This window comes from Lingula anatina, chromosome 1 (assembly GCF_051362555.1).
Source record: "Lingula anatina isolate TDL-2025a chromosome 1, LinAna3.0, whole genome shotgun sequence".
In the NCBI taxonomy this organism is placed as follows: domain Eukaryota; kingdom Metazoa; phylum Brachiopoda; class Lingulata; order Lingulida; family Lingulidae; genus Lingula; species Lingula anatina.
The window spans coordinates 17,530,959-17,552,939 of record NC_141767.1 but is presented as its reverse complement, the minus strand read 5'-3'; the positions used below and the strand labels follow the sequence as shown (position 1 = coordinate 17,552,939).

Below are 21,981 nucleotides of genomic sequence, written 5' to 3'. Positions count from 1 at the left end.
CATACTTTCAATGGCTTGATTAGTTTTATCAGAATGTAATACTAATGCGCAATAACCATCTTCATCCCTGTAGATAATGCTTTTGGTTATTTTATTGTGTTCATGCTCATATTGATTGCCTAACCTTTCTCTGGCCTGACCTGTCACTATGCAGACTGATTTTATTGGCATTATTGGTGCTCAGCAGTATTAGGAACAATTATTAAGATCCCAGGAACCATCTAAGTGAATGCCAAACTGGCCATGACAGGAGATTAACTTACATAAGCCTTTTGGTTAAATTTCCAGTTCAAAATATTCAGTAGACCATGATAAGAGTTAATTTGTCCAAACATAACCCTGTTCAAATATTAAATTATGGTGTTGGTTAGGATGGTATGTTTGGCCAGATACTGTTTGTGTTGCACAGTCAGCTCTTTTTGTTTAAATGTAAGGGTCTTTCAGAAATGGCATAAAGAACATACAATAAGTCAAATTTTGATTCTAATCAGAAAAGGCAGTTTTTTTTTATCCCCCACGCCTATGGATCTGTTGTGTAAGGCATTTGAGTTGCATAGGACAGTCTAAAAGACATGTCTTACATTAAATATTTGGTGAAACAATCAGTAAACAATGATATTTGACTTTGTGTAATTAACCATTTATAAAACCATCAAAAATACCCACTTTTTTCTGCAAATTTAATTATTTTCTTGACATATACTGATAACTAATTTTTTCAAGTGATACAATTTATGAAAAACAATAAACAAAAGTTGTCTTAAAATGCAGTCAACCATTCATCAGCTTTGCATCATCAGATCAGTGCATGTAGGTAACAAGGACAATGTGTTTGTCTCCATGTATCCTGCCATACCACAGAACCCTTACAATGGACTATCAGAGCAGGTAGAAGATCTGATGAGGTTTCACTCCAATCATTTTTTTGTAAAATCAATTAATCCACTGATCTTTTAAAGGAAAGACCCTCCAAAGGTCTAGGCACTTCCATAGCTGCAAGGTTTCTTCTGCTCACCTGGGGCTGACTCACCGTTTTTCTCATTATTATCGATTCTAAATTATTAGTGCTTTTCAAACAAAGACATTAAAGCCACTTGACTAGGTGTGCTTTTTTTAAAGTGATTAACAGGCAAACACTTTGGTTGGCACAACTGGAGAAACAACTGAAGCATCAAAACACAGCATGACCAGGTAAAGCACTTACATTCTACAAGATGGATCGCCTAATAGCTTGACCCACGTAGTAAACAGGTCTGATGATTTTTTTACTGATTCACTAAACAACAAGCAATTTCTTAGTCAACTGAAACATAGGCTAAATACTATGTAAAACATGAATGGCAAATCTTAGATGTGTTAATGCTACAGTAGAGTCCCAAATGACCACTGTCTTCTCTTAGAATCACTAACACATTTACCATGTAATTCCACTGCAATGTGCTGCACTTTCTTCAAAACAAAACACACACACATACATATTTAGTCATTTGTAATATTGCGAAATGCAGGTACCAAACTGAATGTAAATGGCAAATATTCTGAAGGGCACCAAAACAAAGAAAGAAAGAAAATTTATGAAAAGTGTTTTGAGTCTAGATAAAACCCGAATACACAATTAAGTTAAGAGATTCTTTGTTTGACAAACAATATATCAAAATGCAGTACTCGCAAGCTAAGGACAGGTAACTAATGCACTTTTGTGATGAACAGGAAACTTTGACCCAAAATCAATTGAATACTAAGAGACTGTGGACAGTTTTCTCTAGGGGCGGGTAATAAATCAATCAGCAGTCACCACCTAAACCGAGACCTTTCATCAAAATCTACTTAAAGAGAAACCAGGACAGATATTGAAAAATTCAAATCAAAATGCTGTGAATGAAGTTAGGAAATTGTGTTTAAAGTAATCAACATAAGATCCAAAACCTTTCTCAATCTCTGATATGACCTTTTCTTTAAAGGGATATTCAGGTAAATCCAATTATTTTCCTTTTTTTGTTGAAGATAATATAATGAAAAGCCATAGCTTCTACATGCATCTTGGCTTCCTCATGGAACTCTGATGCCTCAAGCTGACATAATTGCTTATTTGGTGCTCATGCAAAAATAAAAAATAGACAAAAAGCAGGATATACACCAATATACATCCTGTCTATTGATTTAGCATGACATGTAATTGATCTGTGAAGGAAATATATAAATACTGCACCTTAATCAGTTGGAATAGTACCTGTATATTCCTGTCTACAGATTTCTCCGATCAAGTATAAATTTAAAATATCCAAATTATATCTAGTCAGAAAAAATATATTCAGCAGTCTCAATCACTTTTCACGGATTCATTAGCAGACACTTTAAAACGCTTTAAATTAAATATACAATTACTCATTTAATACAAACAATGATTAATAAATTACCAAATTTGCACACAACAATTAGGCTATTCACACTAGCACTTTCAACTGCGGTCAAGGCCTGACCTCAGTCCTATCGCAGTTAACTTTTCTAATGTGAACGGACGAAGTACCCCTGACCATGGTCGAAATAAACCCAGATCGGGAGCTGGGTTAAATCAGAGTTAACTCCAAATCGCGGTCAAGACCGGATTGTTTACATATGGAAAGCATGCACACAAGTGGGCAATTAATCAACTGATCTCCTTCGCAAGAAATTCTCGCAACTATTTGAGTACTATGAGTATCAGTAGCAGCAAAAGAGAATCATGGTCTGAGGATGCCGTCAAGGGCCTCCTCGCCATATGGCCAGAGAGTGAGGTACAACGTAAATTAGCAGGAAGCGCCAAGAATAAAACGGTCTGTAGCAAAATAGGCCTTAGGTTATCTGTATCACCATGCCTACATGTAGAATTATGGTATCTTATCTTTTGTCACCGTTATGCGGTAAAGTAATATATCTGAAATAGAATCATTTAAATATAAAGGGTCGGATTTTTACTTATCTGAACAATAGAGCGCATGCTGAACAGGAAGTACGATTGCTGAAATTCTATCGCTACTGATCACTGCCGGGATCAGTGTGAATGCAAGTAATCTTGTTTTGGTTGACTGCGATTCAATCGGAGTTAACTCCACTGCGGTTAACTTTCTAATGTGAATGGCCTAAATGTTTTGTAAGTAATGTTCAGATTGTTGATTCAAAAGTTGGAAAAGTTAGTTGTCTTCTTGTTGTAAAGTTTACTTGTATGATTAACTAAAGATGGTAAATCTTGAAAACATATAACAGAATAAAAAAAAAAACATATAAAGATATCTCAAGGACTAAAAGAAGATATGGCATGTGCTCATGCAATCTTCATTTTCCACTTTCCAGGCACTTTGCCGTCTTCACTGTCTGCCAGACATTGTCTTGCTAATTTTCCATAATCAAGGATAAATAACTCCACAGTCAATAGCACGATGTTGCAATCTGTAGCATGATCTTGCAGGTTATAAAACATGACCACACGTAAGATCACTTAATTTACAAAGGAAAGTCAGGAAGAAGATGAATTGTAGTATAGACATGCAATCAATGTCATTGAACTTGCAGTCACAGTCTGACAGTTTTCCTTGTACTGTCTTATACTTTCAAAGGTGAAATTGATAGTCAGCAAACAATAGAGAAATTTAGAAAAAGCAACTTGGCTGAGCAATAATATTGAGATTTCAATAATGGCTTTATGATTTTTTATTGCTATATCATTGTGAATATTTTTAATTTTTTGAAAACATTTCAATCTTTAACATATCTGAAACTAGGGAGAAATAATGTTATACATTGCAATTTTCTAAATCAAGTTTAGTTTAGTTAGTTTAGTTTAGTTTAGTTTACTTTAGTTTAGGACCTATGCAATAAAGATCCCAAACATTGGAAGCATGTAAGCACTTGAAATAAAAGGGTGAAACCCTAGAAGCATATTAACCTAAAACAACAAATGCCATTCCCACATAATAATATTGTTATCTTTCACCTATGTTGTGCAGCAAGTCATGAATTTAGAGCAGAGCAGATTTTGCTGCTTATTCCAGACATTCAACCTTCAAGCCATCTTAACAAAAAAAAAAAAAAAAAAAAAAAAAAACAGAAACCATATCCCAATCCACTGCAAAAATAACAACCTATAATCTCATCAATACGTATTGCATTTACACTTTGGTCAAAATGTCTTATTTGTGTTTGTTTCTGTGACATATTGCATTCTCTCTCCTCTATTGAGCGGCAAGGCATGATTTAAGAGCAGAGCAGATTTTGCTGCTTATCCCAGACATTCAACCTTCAAGCTATCTTAACAATAACCTGACAGAAATCATCCTAATCCATCTGCAAAGATAACAGCCTATAATCTCATCAATATGCATTGCATTATATCTTATCTATGCTTTATTTGTGTTTGTTGCTGTGAAAAATTGCATGCTTTCGTTACATTAGTCACCTTTATGAACAACAATTAATGCAAGGCTTATGACAATAGTACAATTAAAAATATTTGAATAACAAACAAACCACACCAAGTTGTCTTTTGGACTCTTTCTCCTTAGCAATACAAAGACAATTTATCCTACCTTACAGCTATCAGAGTCTTCAGTGAAAATACAAGTACTTTTTCTTCCAAGTCATTGTTCTTTTGAGCTAAATGCGACCCTTGACTGTCTCTTTCTTAAGTATGAACGTCAAATAGCCAAGAAACTTGTTGGCTTGAATCCTTTGATCCTAATTTCCCATTAGCCACTGAAGCCTGCCTGAGAAGATAGATTCTATCTTTCCTGACTCCGTCCCAGTCAGTAATCAATAGTTTTCACACAACATGCTGCCAATATCTTAAACCCTCATATATTTTATGGCTTTACAATTCCCTTCATCTCAGTTGTCCATATGATTTATGCAAATTTGAAAATTCTTATCCACCCACTTTTATTTGATGATCAGCTCACTGTTCAAATGTCAATTAGAATCGCTGCTCTTCAAAACAGAGCTGCCAACAGGCAGCGCAATCCAAACAAACTGATTTCATTAATGCATCAATTTCATTCGCTAACGTACCCACTGCATGTGTGAATTTTACTATGGCATTCCAGACTCATATTTGATGAATTTACCTACAGTAACTGTTCTAGACAGGTCTCTTTATAAATCAAATATGATCTTACATCACACTCGTGTTTGTCTCTCACACTTGTTACCTCTACAATATACAAGCTGGCAGCCACTCTCCATTCTATTCCTTATTTTAGACAACATGCCATTAATGTCTGATATTAACAGGCCAATCTATCAGTTGTTGTTCTGCCAGTCACACCTGGCTGCTTTTAATAAGTAATTGAAACACTTAATTGCATCACAAACTAGAGGATCAGAGAGGCGATACCGCCTCCGAATATTGTACCACCAGCTGGAGCAAGCGCATTCGTATAGACCCCCACATACACAAAATAAGGGACACAGCCACCAGTCTTATGCTTGACAAGCTATAAAAATGCAATCAACAAGAATTTTCAAAATACGCAAAAAATATATATAACTTAAAATGGTACAATCAAAGTTAAGTTCATCGTAAGGTAGGTCAAAGGTCAATTTCAAGGTCGCAGTAAATTGCCAGTATATGACTTCCTATTCAACTTCAATAGTAACTATGGACCCATCTCTGCCAGGTTTGGAGTTAAAAGAGAAAGAAATTAGCAGAGTTCAGTTCATGATTATAAGTAGGTCAAAGGTCAATTTGAAGGTCACATATAGATTGCCAGTATATGACTTCCAATTCAAGTCCAATAGTAACTACGGACCTATCTCAGCCAGTTTTGGAGATAAAAGGAAACCAAAATTTGCAAAGTTCAGTTCATGGTGAAAAGTAGGTCAAAGGTCAATTTCAAGGTCACAGTAAGATTGCCAGTATATGACTTCCTATTCAAGTCCAATAGAAACTACGGACCTATCTCTGCCAGTTTTGGAGATAAAAGGGAAGCAAAATTTGCAATGTTCAGTTCATGGTGAAAAGTAGGTCAAAGGTCAATTTTAAGGTCACATTTAGATTGCCAGTATATGACTTCCTATTCAAGTTCAATAGTAACTATGGACCTATCTCTGCCAGTTTTGGAGACAAAAGGAAAGCAAAATTTGCAAAGTTCAGTTCATGGTGAAAAGTAGGTCAAAGGTCAATTTTAAGGTCACATTTAGATTGCCAGTATATGACTTCCTATTCAAGTTCAATAGTAACTATGGACCTATCTCTGCCAGTTTTGGAGATATAAGGGACTAAATGTTATAATTTTGGAGTTACCATAATGTGCCTTAAATTTCGAACAGAAAAAATTAATTAAAATAAAGAAAATGTCATTTTGGTCAAAATTCTTGAAATAGGAGGTGCTCTGAAGTTTCAGAAGTTCAAGTTTGATGAAATAATGTCATTTTTGAACACAAGTTGTCTGCTTTGCCAAGCCTTATGTTTTATTTTTCCAGAGTTCAAAATTTATTATCCATTACCGTACTGCACATTTTGCTTTTACCACCAATATGTACTTTTTGATACAGCGTAACTCGAAAACCGTATGGAATACAAAAAAAACCGAGACCACCTCCAGTATTGGGCTTTACATGCAAAGTTCAGTTCATGGTGAAAAGTAGGTCAAAGGTCAATTTTAAGGTCACATTTATATTGCCAGTATATGACTTCCTATTCAAGTTCAATAGTAACTATGGACCTATCTCTGCCAGTTTTGGAGATAAAAGGGAAGCAAAATTTGCAAAGTTCAGTTCATGGTGAAAAGTAGGTCAAAGGTCAATTTTAAGGTCACATTTAGATTGCCAGTATATGACTTCCTATTCAAGTTCAATAGTAACTATGGACCTATCTCTGCCAGTTTTGGAGATAAAACGGAAGCAAAATTTGCAAAGTTCAGTTCATGGTGAAAAGTAGGTCAAAGGTCAATTTTAAGGTCACATTTAGATTGCCAGTATATGACTTCCTCTTCAAGTTCAATAGTAACTACAGACCTATCTCAGCCAGTTTTGGAGATAAAAGGAAAGCAAAATTTGCAAAGTTCAATTCATGGTGAAAAGTAGGTCAAAGGTCAATTTTAAGGTCACATTTAGATTGCCAGTATATGACTTCCTATTCAAGTTCAATAGTAACTATGGACCTATCTCTGACAGTTTTGGAGATAAAAGGGAAGAAAAATTTGCAAAGTTCAGTTCATGGTGAAAAGTAGGTCAAAGGTCAATTTTAAGGTCACATATAGATTGCCAGTATATGACTTCCTATTCAAGTTCAATAGTAACTATGGACCTATCTCTGCCAGTTTTGGCGATAAAATGGAAGAAAAATTTGCAAAGTTCAGTTCATGGTGAAAAGTAGGTCAAAGGTCAATTTTAAGGTCACATATAGATTGCCAGTATATGACTTCCTATTCAAGTTCAATAGTAACTATGGACCTATCTCTGCCAGTTTTGGAGATAAAAGGGAAGAAAAATTTGCAAAGTTCAGTTCATGGTGAAAAGTAGGTCAAAGGTCAATTTTAAGGTCACATATAGATTGCCAGTATATGACTTCCTATTCAACTTCAATAGTAACTATAGACCTATCTCTGCCAGTTTTGGAGATATAAGGGACTAAATGTTATAATTTTGGAGTTACCATAATGTGCCTTAAATTTCGTACAGAAAAAATTAATTAAAATAAAGAAAATGTCATTTTGGTCAAAATTCTTGAAATAAGAGGTGCTCTGAAGTTTCAGAAGTTCAAATTTGATGAAATAATGTCATTTTTGAACACAAGTTGTCTGCTTTGCCAAGCCTTATGTTTTATTTTTCCAGAGTTCAAAATTTATTATCCATTACCGTACTGCACATTTTGCTTTTACCACCAATATGTACTTTTTGATACAGCGTAACTCGAAAACCGTATGGAATACAAAAAAACCGAGACCACCTCCAGTGTTGGGCTTTACATGCTCTACAAAATGCAAAAAAGAATGGGTCTCTAGCATTAACGGTTCCCGAATTAGAGACAGTTTTCAGTTTCGGTATCTTATGGCCGCTACTCCCGTGAAAATGCACCGATTGACCCCAAATTCATGGAGATGAAAGATGACCTGAAGGGTAACACTTTCCAATAATATTATTGGTTAAGTCTGTGTGGTGTCTGAATAACAGGGCAAAAAAATTTTTTTTCGTAAAAAATTTCATTTTTTTGAAAATTTTGGCCCATTTGACCTTGAAGTAAAGGTCAAAGGTCAAATCCAAGGGTATATTTGAAATCTACACATATGACTTTTGGAAAGCCGTCTATAGAAATTTTTCCCATAACTCCTTCCGTAGGGTAGATAATTAGCATTTAATTTTGCCATTTTTAGACAAGGGTGCATTGCAATGAGTGCCACACCCAGACCCCAATACCGACAAAGCCCAAATTTTACGTGGAACGAGTTGAGATTATAGGTGACCTAAATCCATGAGATGGGTATGGGGGGCCTTACCGTCTAGGAGGAGAAGCGGTAACGGTAGCCGTCCGGCGGAGCCGGCGGAACGATCCGGACGAGACCGAAACCATGTGTACCGCCAGCGCTAACGCTGGTGGTACAATTAATTGAAGCAACATTAAAGTTGAAGAGTGAAAGTGCATTAAAACTTTGCAAAATATAAATTTTATTTATAAAAAAGTTTGATTGCTTTTTATATTTACCAAAAAATACACCACAGATTTACCAAAAATACAATAAGTTTTTTAATTTTGTTGAACAACAGGCATGAGTAGGATGCTCCTCGTACCTTTTAATGTACTAAGTTAGGACAAACTCATTCTTAACATGTTGCAATGCTCTCAGGAGAAAACCATTCAGACCAAAACTTTTGTTCAAGACATACCTAGGGTATAGCATTCTAGATAAGGATGCATGCAAGACAAAAATATAAAGTAAAAGCCTGAGTGCCCATGTACCCAATGTAAATAGCTGATGGTACTCCTCCAGTTAGCAACAATTCTTACAGTACAAAACAGAACTTGGGTAACCATGCACTCAACTGTATCAAATGAAAAGCTTTCACACTTCTATAATACATCCATACTGGTTGTAGCCTTTTACCAACAGATAAGACAAAAATACAAATATACCCGGTCCTTCAACATGGAGCTCCAGCACATAAAACAATTGTATTTTAATTTTTTTTGTAATAACTTATCAACATGTCTCTAACATCTACAAATGGCTTAGGAATGGTTTTGATTGCAGCTCTGGTATTAAAGAAAATCTTTAACCCCAATATAATAAATTTATTCCAAAAATGCTGCTGTTGCAGCATAAGGAAGATCCTTAAAAATATAGTATGTTTAAAATGTCCCAAAATAATGTTTTTATCTCTAAATGTCCAGTAAAGTTACTTACCTTTTTTCAGTTCAGTCCCTAAAAAACAATCAAACTCCTAAATAAAACTATGTGACGTCAGTGTTACCCTTTGTCAGGAAGATAATGATCTAAATGAATCATGATTATTTTAGAAGTTTTTTTTTGTTAGATATGTTACATATACAAAACATCAATTAAAAGTCCACATATGTATAGGACAAGCACTTGTGAGTATGAGAATTTTTTTTCTAAAAAAAAAAAAAAAAAAAAAAGACATATGGGATATTTTTAAAAGTCTACAAACAAAGTACATATAATCTTATTAATCATTAGTTCATGTTAATTGACAACAGTTTTGTGCATGGTACAGGTGTATAGACCTCCTTCAACAATATCTCATTAATTCTGCGCTCCTCATTCTAGACACTGGTGATGTATCTGGCACTTAACTCAAGCTCCAAGTTCTCAAGATAATGTATCTATTGAACTCTGCACTAAAAAAGCCAATAATTCATTGAGAACTTATACCTGTCCTCAAAAATGAAGACATACACTCCTTTATAAGCAAAGGAAGAACAAAGCTGATAAAGCTTGTGAAGGAATCACATTACCTAATATGAACCAAATCCAATAAGCTTACTTAAGACGCATCCATCAATCAGTGCCTATCAATTTCCATATCTGGCATTGACACTAATGTAACTTGATGCCAATTACTAAGAGGATACATATCATTCTCTAATGTACAATTAGTAAGTTAGAGCAATAAACACTGGGAGAAACATACTCTAGAAGAAGATTGTATTTTCAGGACAACTACAAAACTACTGTGTTATACTAACATATCAAGTATAATTGAATGTTACATTCATGTCACTTGTACATGTATACTACTACTTCTATTATTATTTTTATTATTTCATAAACATTATTATTCTCATATTGTATATTCAGTTATTATAATTATATTGTATAATTTAGGTCATAGCCATTTAAAATGCACAACACAAATAAATAAATAAAAACATGCATGATAACATGCCATCAGAGCATCACACCTTCCTGACTGTTAACCCTGATTGACTTTGTAGATGGGTGCACCTAACACAGCAGCCTACAGTTGTTTAAAAACACCCAAATCTTAGGGCGCATTCCCATAGATTTTAGATCGATCTATCCCCGTGGGGAGTCTTACTAGATTACTGTCAGATAATCCGGCTTAAATGTCCGTCCCGCCTACTACAAGCTGTAAGGGGGTAATTAACTTTCGTGCCAGTTCAGCTGACAGCTATTTAGTGTGAACCCCCAGGGAGTTAGGTCGATCTAGTTGGATCGATCTAATCTCTGGGAATGGGGTCTTACAGTGTTGATGTTATCAAATATCTGTGGTACCAGATTGTATTTTACACTTTTGTCAATAACTACATCAATTTTGATAATATTATCTGCAGAGGTTATCCACCAAACTGATTGCTATCCATGCCCAATTAAGGTGTGGTTGAAAATGCTTTCAGGTACTTCAAACAGAGGTTTAAAACTTTGAAAGCACAGTATAATAAAATGTTAGTAATCCCACTAACAACCAAAACTAGAGGATCAGAGAGGCGATACCGCCTCCGAATATTGTACCACCAGCTGGAGCAAGCGCATTCGTATAGACCCCCACATACACAAAATAAGGGGTGCAGCCACCAGTCTTGTGCTTGACAAGCTGTAAAAATGCAATCAACAAGAATTTTCAAAATATGCAAAAAATATATATAACTAAAAATGGTGCAATCAAAGTTAAGTTCATTGTAAGGTAGGTCAAAGGTCAATTTCAAGGTCACAGTAAATTGCCAGTATATGACTTCCTATCCAACTTCAATAGTAACTATGGACCTATCTCTGCCAGTTTTGGAGATAAAAGGGAAGCAAAATTTGCAAAGTTCAGTTCATGGTGAAAAGTAGGTCAAAGGTCAATTTCAAGGTCACAGTAAGATTGCCAGTATATGACTTCCTATTCAACTTCAATAGTAACTATGGACCTATCTCTGCCAGTTTTGGAGATAAAAGGGAAGCAAAATTTGCAAAGTTCAGTTCATGGTGAAAAGTAGGTCAAAGGTCAATTTCAAGGTCACATTTAGATTGCCAGTATATGACTTCCTATTCAACTTCAATAGTAACTATGGACCTATCTCTGCCAGTTTTGGAGATAAAAGGGAAGCAAAATTTGCAAAGTTCAGTTCATGGTGAAAAGAAGGTCAAAGGTCAATTTCAAGGTCACAGTAAAATTGCCAGTATATGACTTCCTATGCAAGTTCAATAGTAACTATGGACCTATCTCTGCCAGTTTTGGAGATAAAAGGGAAGCAAATTTTGCAAAGTTCAGTTCAAGGTGAAAAGTAGGTCAAAGGTCAATGTCAAGGTCACAGTAAGATTGCCAGTATATGACTTCCTATTCAACTTCAATAGTAACTATGGACCTATCTCTGCCAGTTTTGGAGATATAAGTGACTAAATGTTATAATTTTGGAGTTACCATAATGTGCCATAAATTTCCTACAGAAAAAATTAATTAAAATAAAGAAAAGGTCATTTTGGTCAAAGTTCTTGAAATGGGAGGTTCTCTGAAGTTGCAGAAGTTTAAATTTGATAAAATAATGTCATTTTTGACCACAAGTTGTCTGCTTTGCCAAGCATTATGTTTTATTTTTCCGGAGTTCAAAATTTATTATCCATTACCGTACTGCACATTTTTACGGAAGCCGACTGGTGCCATATGTTGAAAAAAAAAATTATCTCGAAATTTCGAGATAGCATTTTTTTTGTTCAAATTTCAAAATACTATCTCGAAATTTCGAGATAAATTTTTTTGCTCAAATATCAAAATGCTATCTCGAAATTTCGAGATAATTTTTTTTTTTGTTCAAATTTCAAAATAGTATCTCGAAATTTCGAGATAATTTTTTTTTCTACATATGGCACCAGTCGGCTTCCGTACATTTTCCTTTCCCCACCAATATGTACTTTCTGATACAGCGTAACTCGAAAACCGTATGGAATACAAAAAAACTGAGACCACCTCCAGTGTTGGGCTTTACATGCTCTACAAAATGCAAAAAAGAATGGGTCTCTAGCATTAACGGTTCCCGAATTAGAGACAGTTTTCAGTTTCGGTATCTTATGGCCGCTACTCCTGTGAAAATGCACCGATCGACCCCAAATTCACGGAGATGAAAGATGACCTGAAGGGTAACACTTTCCAATAATATTATTGGTTAAGTCTGTGTGGCGTCTGAATAACAGGGCAAAAAATTTTTTTTTCGTAAAAAATTTCATTTTTTTGAAAATTTTGACCCATTTGACCTTGAAGTAAAGGTCAAAGGTCAAATCCGAGGGTATATTTGAAATCTACACATATGACTTTTGGAAAGCCGTCTATAGAAATTTTTCCCGTAACTCCTTCCGTAGGGTAGATAATTAGCATTTAATTTTGCCATTTTTAGACAAGGGTGCATTGCAATGAGTGCCACACCCAGACCCCAATACCGACAAAGCCCAAATTTTACGTGGAACGAGTTGAGATTATAGGTGACCTAAATCCATGAGATGGGTACGGGGGCCCTTACCGTCTAGGAGGAGAAGCGGTAACGGTAACATGGCGGCGGAGCCGGCGAACGGACCGGACGGGACCGAAACCATGTGTACCGCCAGCGCTAACGCTGGTGGTAAATTTTTTTGTTCAAATTTCAAAATAGTATCTCGAAATTTCGAGATAATTTTTTTTTCTACATATGGCACCAGTGGGCTTCCGTACATTTTCCTTTCACCACCAATATGTACTTTTTGATACAGCGTAACTCGAAAACCGTATGGAATACAAAAAAACCGAGACCACCTCCAGTGTTGGGCTTTACATGCTCTACAAAATGCAAAAAAGAATGGGTCTCTAGCATTAACGGTTCCCGAATTAGAGACAGTTTTCAGTTTCGGTATCTTATGGCCGCTACTCCTGTGAAAATGCACCGATTGACCCCAAATTCACGGAGATGAAAGATGACCTGAAGGGTAACACTTTCCAATAATATTATTGGTTAAGTCTGTGTGGTGTCTGAATAACAGGGCAAAAAATTTTTTTTTCGTAAAAAATTTCATTTTTTTTAAAATTTTGGCCCATTTGACCTTGAAGTAAAGGTCAAAGGTCAAATCAGAGGGTATATTTGAAATCTACACATATGACTTTTGGAAAGCCGTCTGTAGAAATTTTTCCCGTAACTCCTTCCGTAGGGTAGATAATTAGCATTTAATTTTGCCATTTTTGGACAAGGGTGCATTGCAATGAGTGCCACACCCAGACCCCAATACCGACAAAGCCCAAATTTTACGTGGAACGAGTTGAGATTATAGGTGACCTAAATCCATGAGATGGGTATGGGGGGCCTTACCGTCTAGGAGGAGAAGCGGTAACGGTAGCCGTCCGGCGGAGCCGGCGGAGCCGGCGGAACGATCCGGACGAGACCGAAACCATGTGTACCGCCAGCGCTAACGCTGGTGGTACAATAATGATCACGATAGAAAATCTTTTGAAAACATGGAGTGTTGCTTAATTTATGAGCATCAGTGTATATGCTACTTTTCCTACTGTTTTTTAATTTGGGCCCGATGCAGTCTTGACAATCTCCGGCACAAATAGAGCGTGCCGAACAGGAAGATGAGGGGTCTTGCAGTTTGCAATCTATATTGTAGTACTCCCAGCAAGGACTTTTACAAACACACCATAAAATCGCAATTTAAGTCGTTAATTCTCTGTTTGCAATCATACAAGCCTGACTCAAAATCAAAAACAACAATTTTGTTTATAAGGCCTAGGGTCTTCTAGGTAAAAATTTCACAAAAGAGAAATTAATTCTGGTAGTCATCATCCTCTGAGTATTCAAGCAAAAGATGAAAATTATTTTTAAACAATTCCATAAAATAAAATATTCAGGGTTAAAACAAATTCCTCTCATCAACAAGAATTCAACCACTAATGGACAAGATGTACAAATCTTAACATTCTACAAACTTTAAATGACTAAAAATATGGAAATTAATCATGCATTATTCATTTTGAAGATCGCTGAAACACTCCTAGAAACAAATTATTCATTATAATCGCAGCCATTACAAAATAATAGAGTGTGGTTCAGTAAGCAACAAATGGCACATCCAAGCAAAACGGATTTGTTCAGTCAACCAGATTAATGCCTTAAAATTCATATAAACATATGATATTCTTTTTATTTTAATCTATTTATAAAATTTTAAAACAGAAAGGTCCATTAAAATCCTTCTGTGGATATATGTGCTTTTTTTATTCTGAATGCAAAATGTACAATTCTAAAAAAATTTGTACTGACAGAAAATTAATATAGCTTTCACATTCAGAGAAATTTGGAACAAGTGGAGTGAATTCATGGAGAAGAACTCTACCTTCAACTATGTCCAATGTGGTCAACTTTAATTTTCTTTGAACAGCAGCTGACACTCAGATATATATAAAACTGGATTCCAATCATAAGTCAACCCGGCATGTGCATGGTGGTGAGCTCTGCATCCATTATAGCTGCAATGATCTGGAAAACATGATAACAGTGGGTGACCCAAAACTTTCAACAAGGAAAGAAACAATATATTACTCAAATATTCATTGGATCATACATGACAGATTATTCCGGGTAAAACAAGTGGCATAATTACCAATCAACAGACTGAAGTGGGAAAAATAACTTGCATCTAAAATAGGCTGAGAAAAAAATGATTGAGTTCACTTTTGAATCATATATTAATCAATCAACAAAAGAAAAAGAATTTAAAGGTGTGCATTTGAAATAGCCCAAGAGACATTTTGACAATTCCCACTTCTGAACTATATACAAACCAAAGTAACAGATGATATAATTATCACTCATCAAACAAGGAGTTTTGGCATAAATCCCACAGTTTTCCTAACAATATGGAAAATAATTAACAATTTACAATGCTGTTTCTTCTTCCTGAGTGAAATGTGACTCAGTGGAAATGTGACAACATCCTTCATTATATGCTGGCTTTTGACTTTTTTTTTCTAAATGCATTTTGCTGTATAAAGATCAGGGTTCCTTTCAGCTTATGTTTGCTGTTGTAAAGGGCAGATACACAGGCTGCCATGGACAGCTAGCTTATTCTCATTGGATAGGACAGTGATATGCGTTGTCCATACAACCACATTGCAATCAGTCTGTTCACCAGAGGGATTCACAATGTGACAGGACTCCAATCTGTAGACATTTCAGTCAATGGTTCATTTTTTTATCCTTAATTCAACTTAATTCTTGCTGCCGACTTCAATATTTAAGCAACAGACAGCAAGTACCATTTTATTATACAATGGTCTTTGGAACAATCACCTCAACTGCACCATAAAACCATGCTGTCTATCACTTGGCCCATCTATTCAGTGCTGATAAATGCATGTGTTTAATAAAGATGAAAAATACTGACTGACATAAAACCTTAAAAAATCTAGTTCTTAGAGATACTGAAATCTTTAAAATGTTTAATTGTTTATATATTCACTTTAAAGAACATGTCATATCGGTGCTATAAACCTATGTATTTGTAGTTGAAGTATCCGACTGTTATACAATTTGATTCCAAACAAGTGTCTGAGGTCACCTGCAATACAAAGTGAAGTTGACATTTTCAGTATCTTTAAGAACTAGATTTCTGCAGGCTTAATCTCAACAGTTTTCATTTTAATTAAAGTCTGCAACCTAATATGGTATTGGCAGATGCTAGGCACAGCCACAAAACATACTCACTGAAAAGTCACTAATCCCCTCGATAATGCTACTAGTACATTCCTGATACCAGAACCAGAACACAGCTAAAATTAGGCATTCAATTATACATGAACATCAAGGTACATGATGAGAACACTTTTCCACTTTGTGCAGTATATCTGCATACTGTATACCATTCATGCATACAAGGACATGTTCAGGAAATCATTTCAGGAAATGTACAGTAACCTTTACTCGAACTTTACAATATTTATTGTATCAAGCTTGAACAGCATTAAACACTGTGAAAACACTGCCCAAAAGCACACGTCCTGCACTGCCACTGAAAATATAAGATCTATGAAACTGTTTTTTCTATAACTCTGCTTCTTCTCATGCAACTTTTCATGAGAAACAAAATTATCGAAGACAACAATTATCTTGTCATACTCTCACCACTAGTAGTTAAAATATCACACACCTTCCCCCGAAAAAAATACTCAATTCACTACACAAAGCATCATTCTCCAGTAAAACGGCTGACAATATTACTGTGGTTATTGGAGTTGCAAAGCCTTCCAATGGTATTTCTGTATCAGGAAATAATAAAGATGATAATTTCAGTGCATTCCAGCTATTAGTGATTCCATTTCACAGTAGTCATGATCAATGCTACCAAGAATCTATCACTCACTGTCCCCACTGGAGAATGGCGTTGGAGAACATGTTTCCTTTTCTTTTTTTTTTTTTCAGGGGAGGTGGTCCGCTTATATTAGCACTTTTTTATTGACCAAAGCTATCATTTTGGAATTTTATCTTTTAATATTTATGTAATGTTTGGGAGGCAGTGATATCTTGAAGAAAAGATGAGTGAAGTTAATTAATTTCACAAGATGCTGAGCAAAAAACTCGCTCTTAATGTGGTTGCAAACAGCTTTGCTGAACAGAACCTAACTCTGAAGGCTGCTGCCAGCATTTTCAGTAAAATGCAGCTACATTAGTGCTGAAGAATTGGTCTAATGAAGGACATTAGGTGCCCATTAGGTAAACCAGAACAAGCAGCATGGTGCATTCACCACACAATAATTGGTGCCTGAATATTGGTGGAGAGACAAGATAATAACCGATTACTGCTTCTAAAATCTGGCTACTTGCTCTCTGCAAGTACTTACACGCAGATGGTATATATTTATGAGCCAGTTTCTGTAGTGATTGCACTAAAAATGGTCTAAGGCACTGATGACAATGTCAAATAAGCATCTAGGCAGCTGTTGTTGTCCACTGGTGTCCATGCACTTCCTAACCTCAGGTACATGTACTTGGTGCAGATACTTTCAATGCACAGACTGTGAAATTATGAAAATAAAAAAAAAACATGCAGGAGATGCAATACTGGGATAGCGCTAGCAATTTTTTTCGCTTAGCCAAATCACCACATTTTTGTCAATTTGTTACCAAAATGGTTATAATTTGGCTAAAACATGTCAAATCAAGCCCTTTTTCTAGAGCCAATTTAAGTCAGTTTTAGCATTTGGCTAAATTGGCGAGTGTTAGCGCTACCCCAGCAATATAATGTACTGCAACATTTGCTATAACAATTAAATTACCAAAAGAGAAGAACCCGAAATGCATGTGGTTCATCCCCTTCCCAACCCGCCAATCTAAATAAATGAATTTTTTTACACAAAGTACATGGAAAAAGGACATTCACTGATTCACTGAGTAGAGATAAAACACCAGCTCATACCGGGCATGTAGCCAGCACTTTCATTTGCTTATTCTTTTCTTCCTTTTTTTTTTTTTTTTAAGTGGACCTTTTCACACCTGAGGATAGATACTTTCCAATATATTAAAGGCATGTTCTTTTGTACAGCCCTCTTCCTTCTGAGCCTGGATATACCATATGCAGTCACTTTACAGTGTGAAGAAAAACTTGAAAGAATATTGGTTAACTCACTCTGTCTTACAGAAACATTTTGCTCTTGTGGATGATTAGAACCTTTTTTTTTTCCACAAATTTTTCAGTCAGCTAATATCACCCCATAACAACTGAGACAATCTAAGTGATTGGGTTCGAGGAGGGACTGGAGGCTTAAATGGAGACTGTGGGCCCATTCCCATAGATTTTAGATCGATCTATCCCCGTGGGGAGTCTCACTAGATTACTGATATTCCGGCTTAAATGTCCGTCCCGCCTACTACAAGCTGTAAGGGAGTAATTAACTTTTGTGCCAGCTCGGCTGACAGCTATGTAGCGTGAACCCCCAGGGAGTTAGGTTGATCTAGTTGGATTGATCTAATCTCTGGGAATGGGATCTATGATTCATAGTGTTGAACAATAAACCTGCAATATCTGCCACATTAAGAATACCTCATTCCAACTGAACCAAACCTAATCCCTTCCTGTAACCACAAAGTAAACATTAAAACAATACAAATACTTAAGTATTATGGACAGATCTCTAAATACACATCTCGCTGAAAAAAGATAGTAAACTGTTCAAGAATTCTTTTTCATTTTCCAGTGAAAACAAGATATATATGCAACCCACCTAATATTTGTCCATCAGAAACCTGTGCACACATGCAACTGTATGGACCTAGAGCAGTGTCAGCCTGCATAGTCGTACTCACTATACATATTCACCCACGCATTCACCGTTATAAAAGAACCATGAACAGTACATAAACAAAACATTATTCATTAATAATGCATGGCCAAGCAAGTATTCTATTACCCTGATATTTTCTAAAAATAAATTTTTTTTTTAAATTAAAAAAAAAAAAACATTAACAATATATAGGGTAAATTAGGCAAAATAGAAGTCACTTTAGGCAAGAAGCCAGTTAATACAGTGAATGTAACTCAAGCATTAAGTGTGTATATTCACCTAGAGTTATTTATAGCTTTGTTGGGTTTCACCCAATTATTATACATGACAAAAGAAAATATGCTTCAAGTCTTACAGTCATTTCAGATTTCAAGTTTAAAAGACAGATATAGGATTAAAAGTACAGGTATATGGTACATACAGATACTCAGGACAGGTTAATTTAAGTATAAGCTGTCACAGATAATGATAATATTACATATCCTGTGACATTATGATCAAGTTAGCAAAAGACAGGAGACACAAAAGAATAATGCTCTTTCATTTTAATTGAAAATTTGAGAAATCACTGCTAACAAAGGTCTTGAATATTACCTATAATTTAAGTACATCGTAATTTGACATGCCAATAAACGTAGTGGGCCATGCAACTACTCTGCTGAAAGTAGCAAGGCAAACAAATCAGAAGTATTAATGTAAGCAAAAAATCCAACAAGCTTGTGGCAAGCAATTTCAAAAAGGGGGTGTGATATATCTGTCTCCGAAAAAGTGAACCTTTTTGCCAGTTTGGTTGCAAGACTCAATCTGAGAAAAAATTTAGAACCTAGATCTAATTTTTATGCAGAGTAGACCTTTCCTGGCATAAAAGGAAATTCTTTACACCCCCCACCCCACCTGTGAGCCTACCAAAGTTGGTGTTTTCAAAGGTCTAAATGTATACTGTGAGCAGTCTTATTAGTGTACACAGCTCTAATCATGCCCTCATTTAATCCTACAAAATGAACTAATAACCTATTTCTGTACAACACATTGCATGTTCAACCAGAAATGAACTCAGTATAATATTATGAGGGCATACAACTGCATTTCACCAAGTGCACAAAAGCTTATTTAGTGTATTCTAGATCTGTTATCACATTCTATAACTCACATATTTGTATCTTGACAGCAAACGCCTCCGCTTGGTCAGTTCTATAAGGATGTGACCCACCAAAACACACAAACAAATCTTGATAACCGACTATATTTCTCAAGCATTCTACCCACAAACCTACCTACCTATCTTTAGGTCCCTTTAACACCCAGGTCTCGCTGTGAGAAAAGTGAAAGGACAGAGACACTAGTGGAGGTAGGAGGGACAATATTGACAGTGTGCTGAATATCAGCTCTCCCTGCAGTCGTAATCCAGGTGTCAACACTTGATACACATCAAAGCTGTGTCAACTTCCACTCATTCTGTCATCTTGTGCTGGACTGCTTGATAATAAGACTACAATGACATCTATAAATCATCTTCATGTCCCATATTAAACTATTAATGGTGTTAGCTTGTTGATCTTTTTCACCTGTTGAATTTGGTTGCAGGTGACAGTGTTATTTAAAGGAATAAACATTATTTTCTTTATAAGGTTATTCAAAGGATAGTGCTTTTCATGAATGCCATAGAGTAAGGGTCAAAATTGCTGTCTCCACTAGCTGGTTTTTTTTTTTTTTATTGAGTCAGGCACTCTTCAGATCGTAAGTAATCTAGGCAGTAGGACAGTTTCAAGAACATCTTGACTTGCCAACACTTGTAAATTACACATATTATCTAAAATGTTACTATATGAATTGTAAATAAAGGACATGGATAAAAAGTCTGTTCCAGACAGTGTCCTATCAGACAGTTCATAAACTATGAAAGTCACAACCAGCACCGTGTTAAAAACAACGCTGCTTATAACATCACTAACGAATAGAATTTTAATAATTAATCACCAAATGGAGTCTGTTGAGATATGGAAATAATCAGTACTACTTAAGAGTTAAAATATGCATTTTTTGGGGGGTATTTTTGCCTTCATCTATCTTCAAATGTGCTAATATCCTAATGGACTGTTGTTACCTTACGCTTAAATGTAATGAAGTTAATGAACGTGCAAATTTATTGAACATTAAAACAACAGCAATGAACAGTGTCATTAAATTACAAAGTTGTCTCAGAACAACTATTTGCAATCCATTACATAAAAGAACCTCAGAAAAGAAAACAGTTAATGTTCAATTTCATAATTAATAAAACAAAGCCCACAGTCATTTTAATACAATAGCAACTGCACCAAATGTGTAAAGGCAAAAATCGGGGGGAAATACAAAACATGTCTGGGAGTTATTTGAGCCTTTGGGGCTTATATTATACAAGCTAACCCAATCATGTTATTCCAAAGGGAGAGGGCAATACCACTCTGCAGGAAGGCAGCTTTGAATGTTTCAGTTTGATATAGAAAGCAGTAATTACCCTTGCCAATCACTAACAGCTCGATTTCCGGGAAGACAGGTGGATAAAAACTCAGCATTTGTACACAAAATATATCTATAGGATAAATTGCCCCACACTGAATGAATGCTATAGGAGGAAATAATAACTGTTAATAAATAATGGGAATATTGAAACCATATCATATATTCAACACCTGTATTCACTGTATTTCCAAAATGTTTCTTTTTATATTTATATACCAATAACTAAAACACATAAAAAAGATCAACTTTTTTTCACTAAACATTTTGGAAAAGAAATCCTGCGTAGGTTAAAAAGTGTGTGCTTTGGCTGCCAGCCTGAATTTCTGAGAATGGATCTTTTTTATATAGTAATTATGGAAAACTTCATTAGGGATCCCATGAGAAAGCTAACACAGGAAATAAGGACACCAGCAAGCTGAAGAAGACAAGCTTTATGGGTGACAACAAGGTCACAGATGATGACCACAGACACCACACTACCTCAGTAGTGGACAAGCCAATGGCCTACCAGTACAAGCTGAAAATCCAGTTACTAGCAATATCAATTTAAGCTGAGAGCCAAAACTACATATCTTAAAAGATTTCCAACTTAGCTTTTCATGAATTCTTGTCTAGGCTAGTGGCACAAGTAACTGTTGCACTGGCAGTGTGCCAAGTGTTTTTTTTTTTTTTTCTTCTTCTTCTAAAAATGATACATAAAAGTCATTATTTCTTCTTTTGGCAAAAGATTTGTAGAAGTGATTTGGG

At 35.5% G+C, this 21,981-nt stretch overlaps 1 protein-coding gene across 18 annotated transcripts in view; it reads right to left on the bottom strand.

Moving 5' to 3' along the window:
- The window catches only part of LOC106178188 (synaptotagmin-7), a 71,085-nt gene that overhangs the window by 33,778 nt on the left and 15,326 nt on the right, over positions 1 to 21,981 (bottom strand). For 9 of the 18 annotated variants that reach the window (XM_087002033.1, XM_087002032.1, XM_087002044.1 and 6 more), the window contains one exon: positions 14,790 to 14,932. The exons of 3 other annotated variants lie outside the window; for them this stretch is intronic. The gene's annotated coding sequence lies outside the window, so the exon portion shown is untranslated. Of the gene's footprint in view, positions 1 to 4,562; positions 4,859 to 14,789; positions 14,933 to 17,292; positions 17,467 to 20,010; positions 20,587 to 21,981 lie in introns of those variants that run through there. 6 more of the 18 variants (XM_087002035.1, XM_087002040.1, XM_087002042.1 and 3 more) reach the window with 4 other exon arrangements.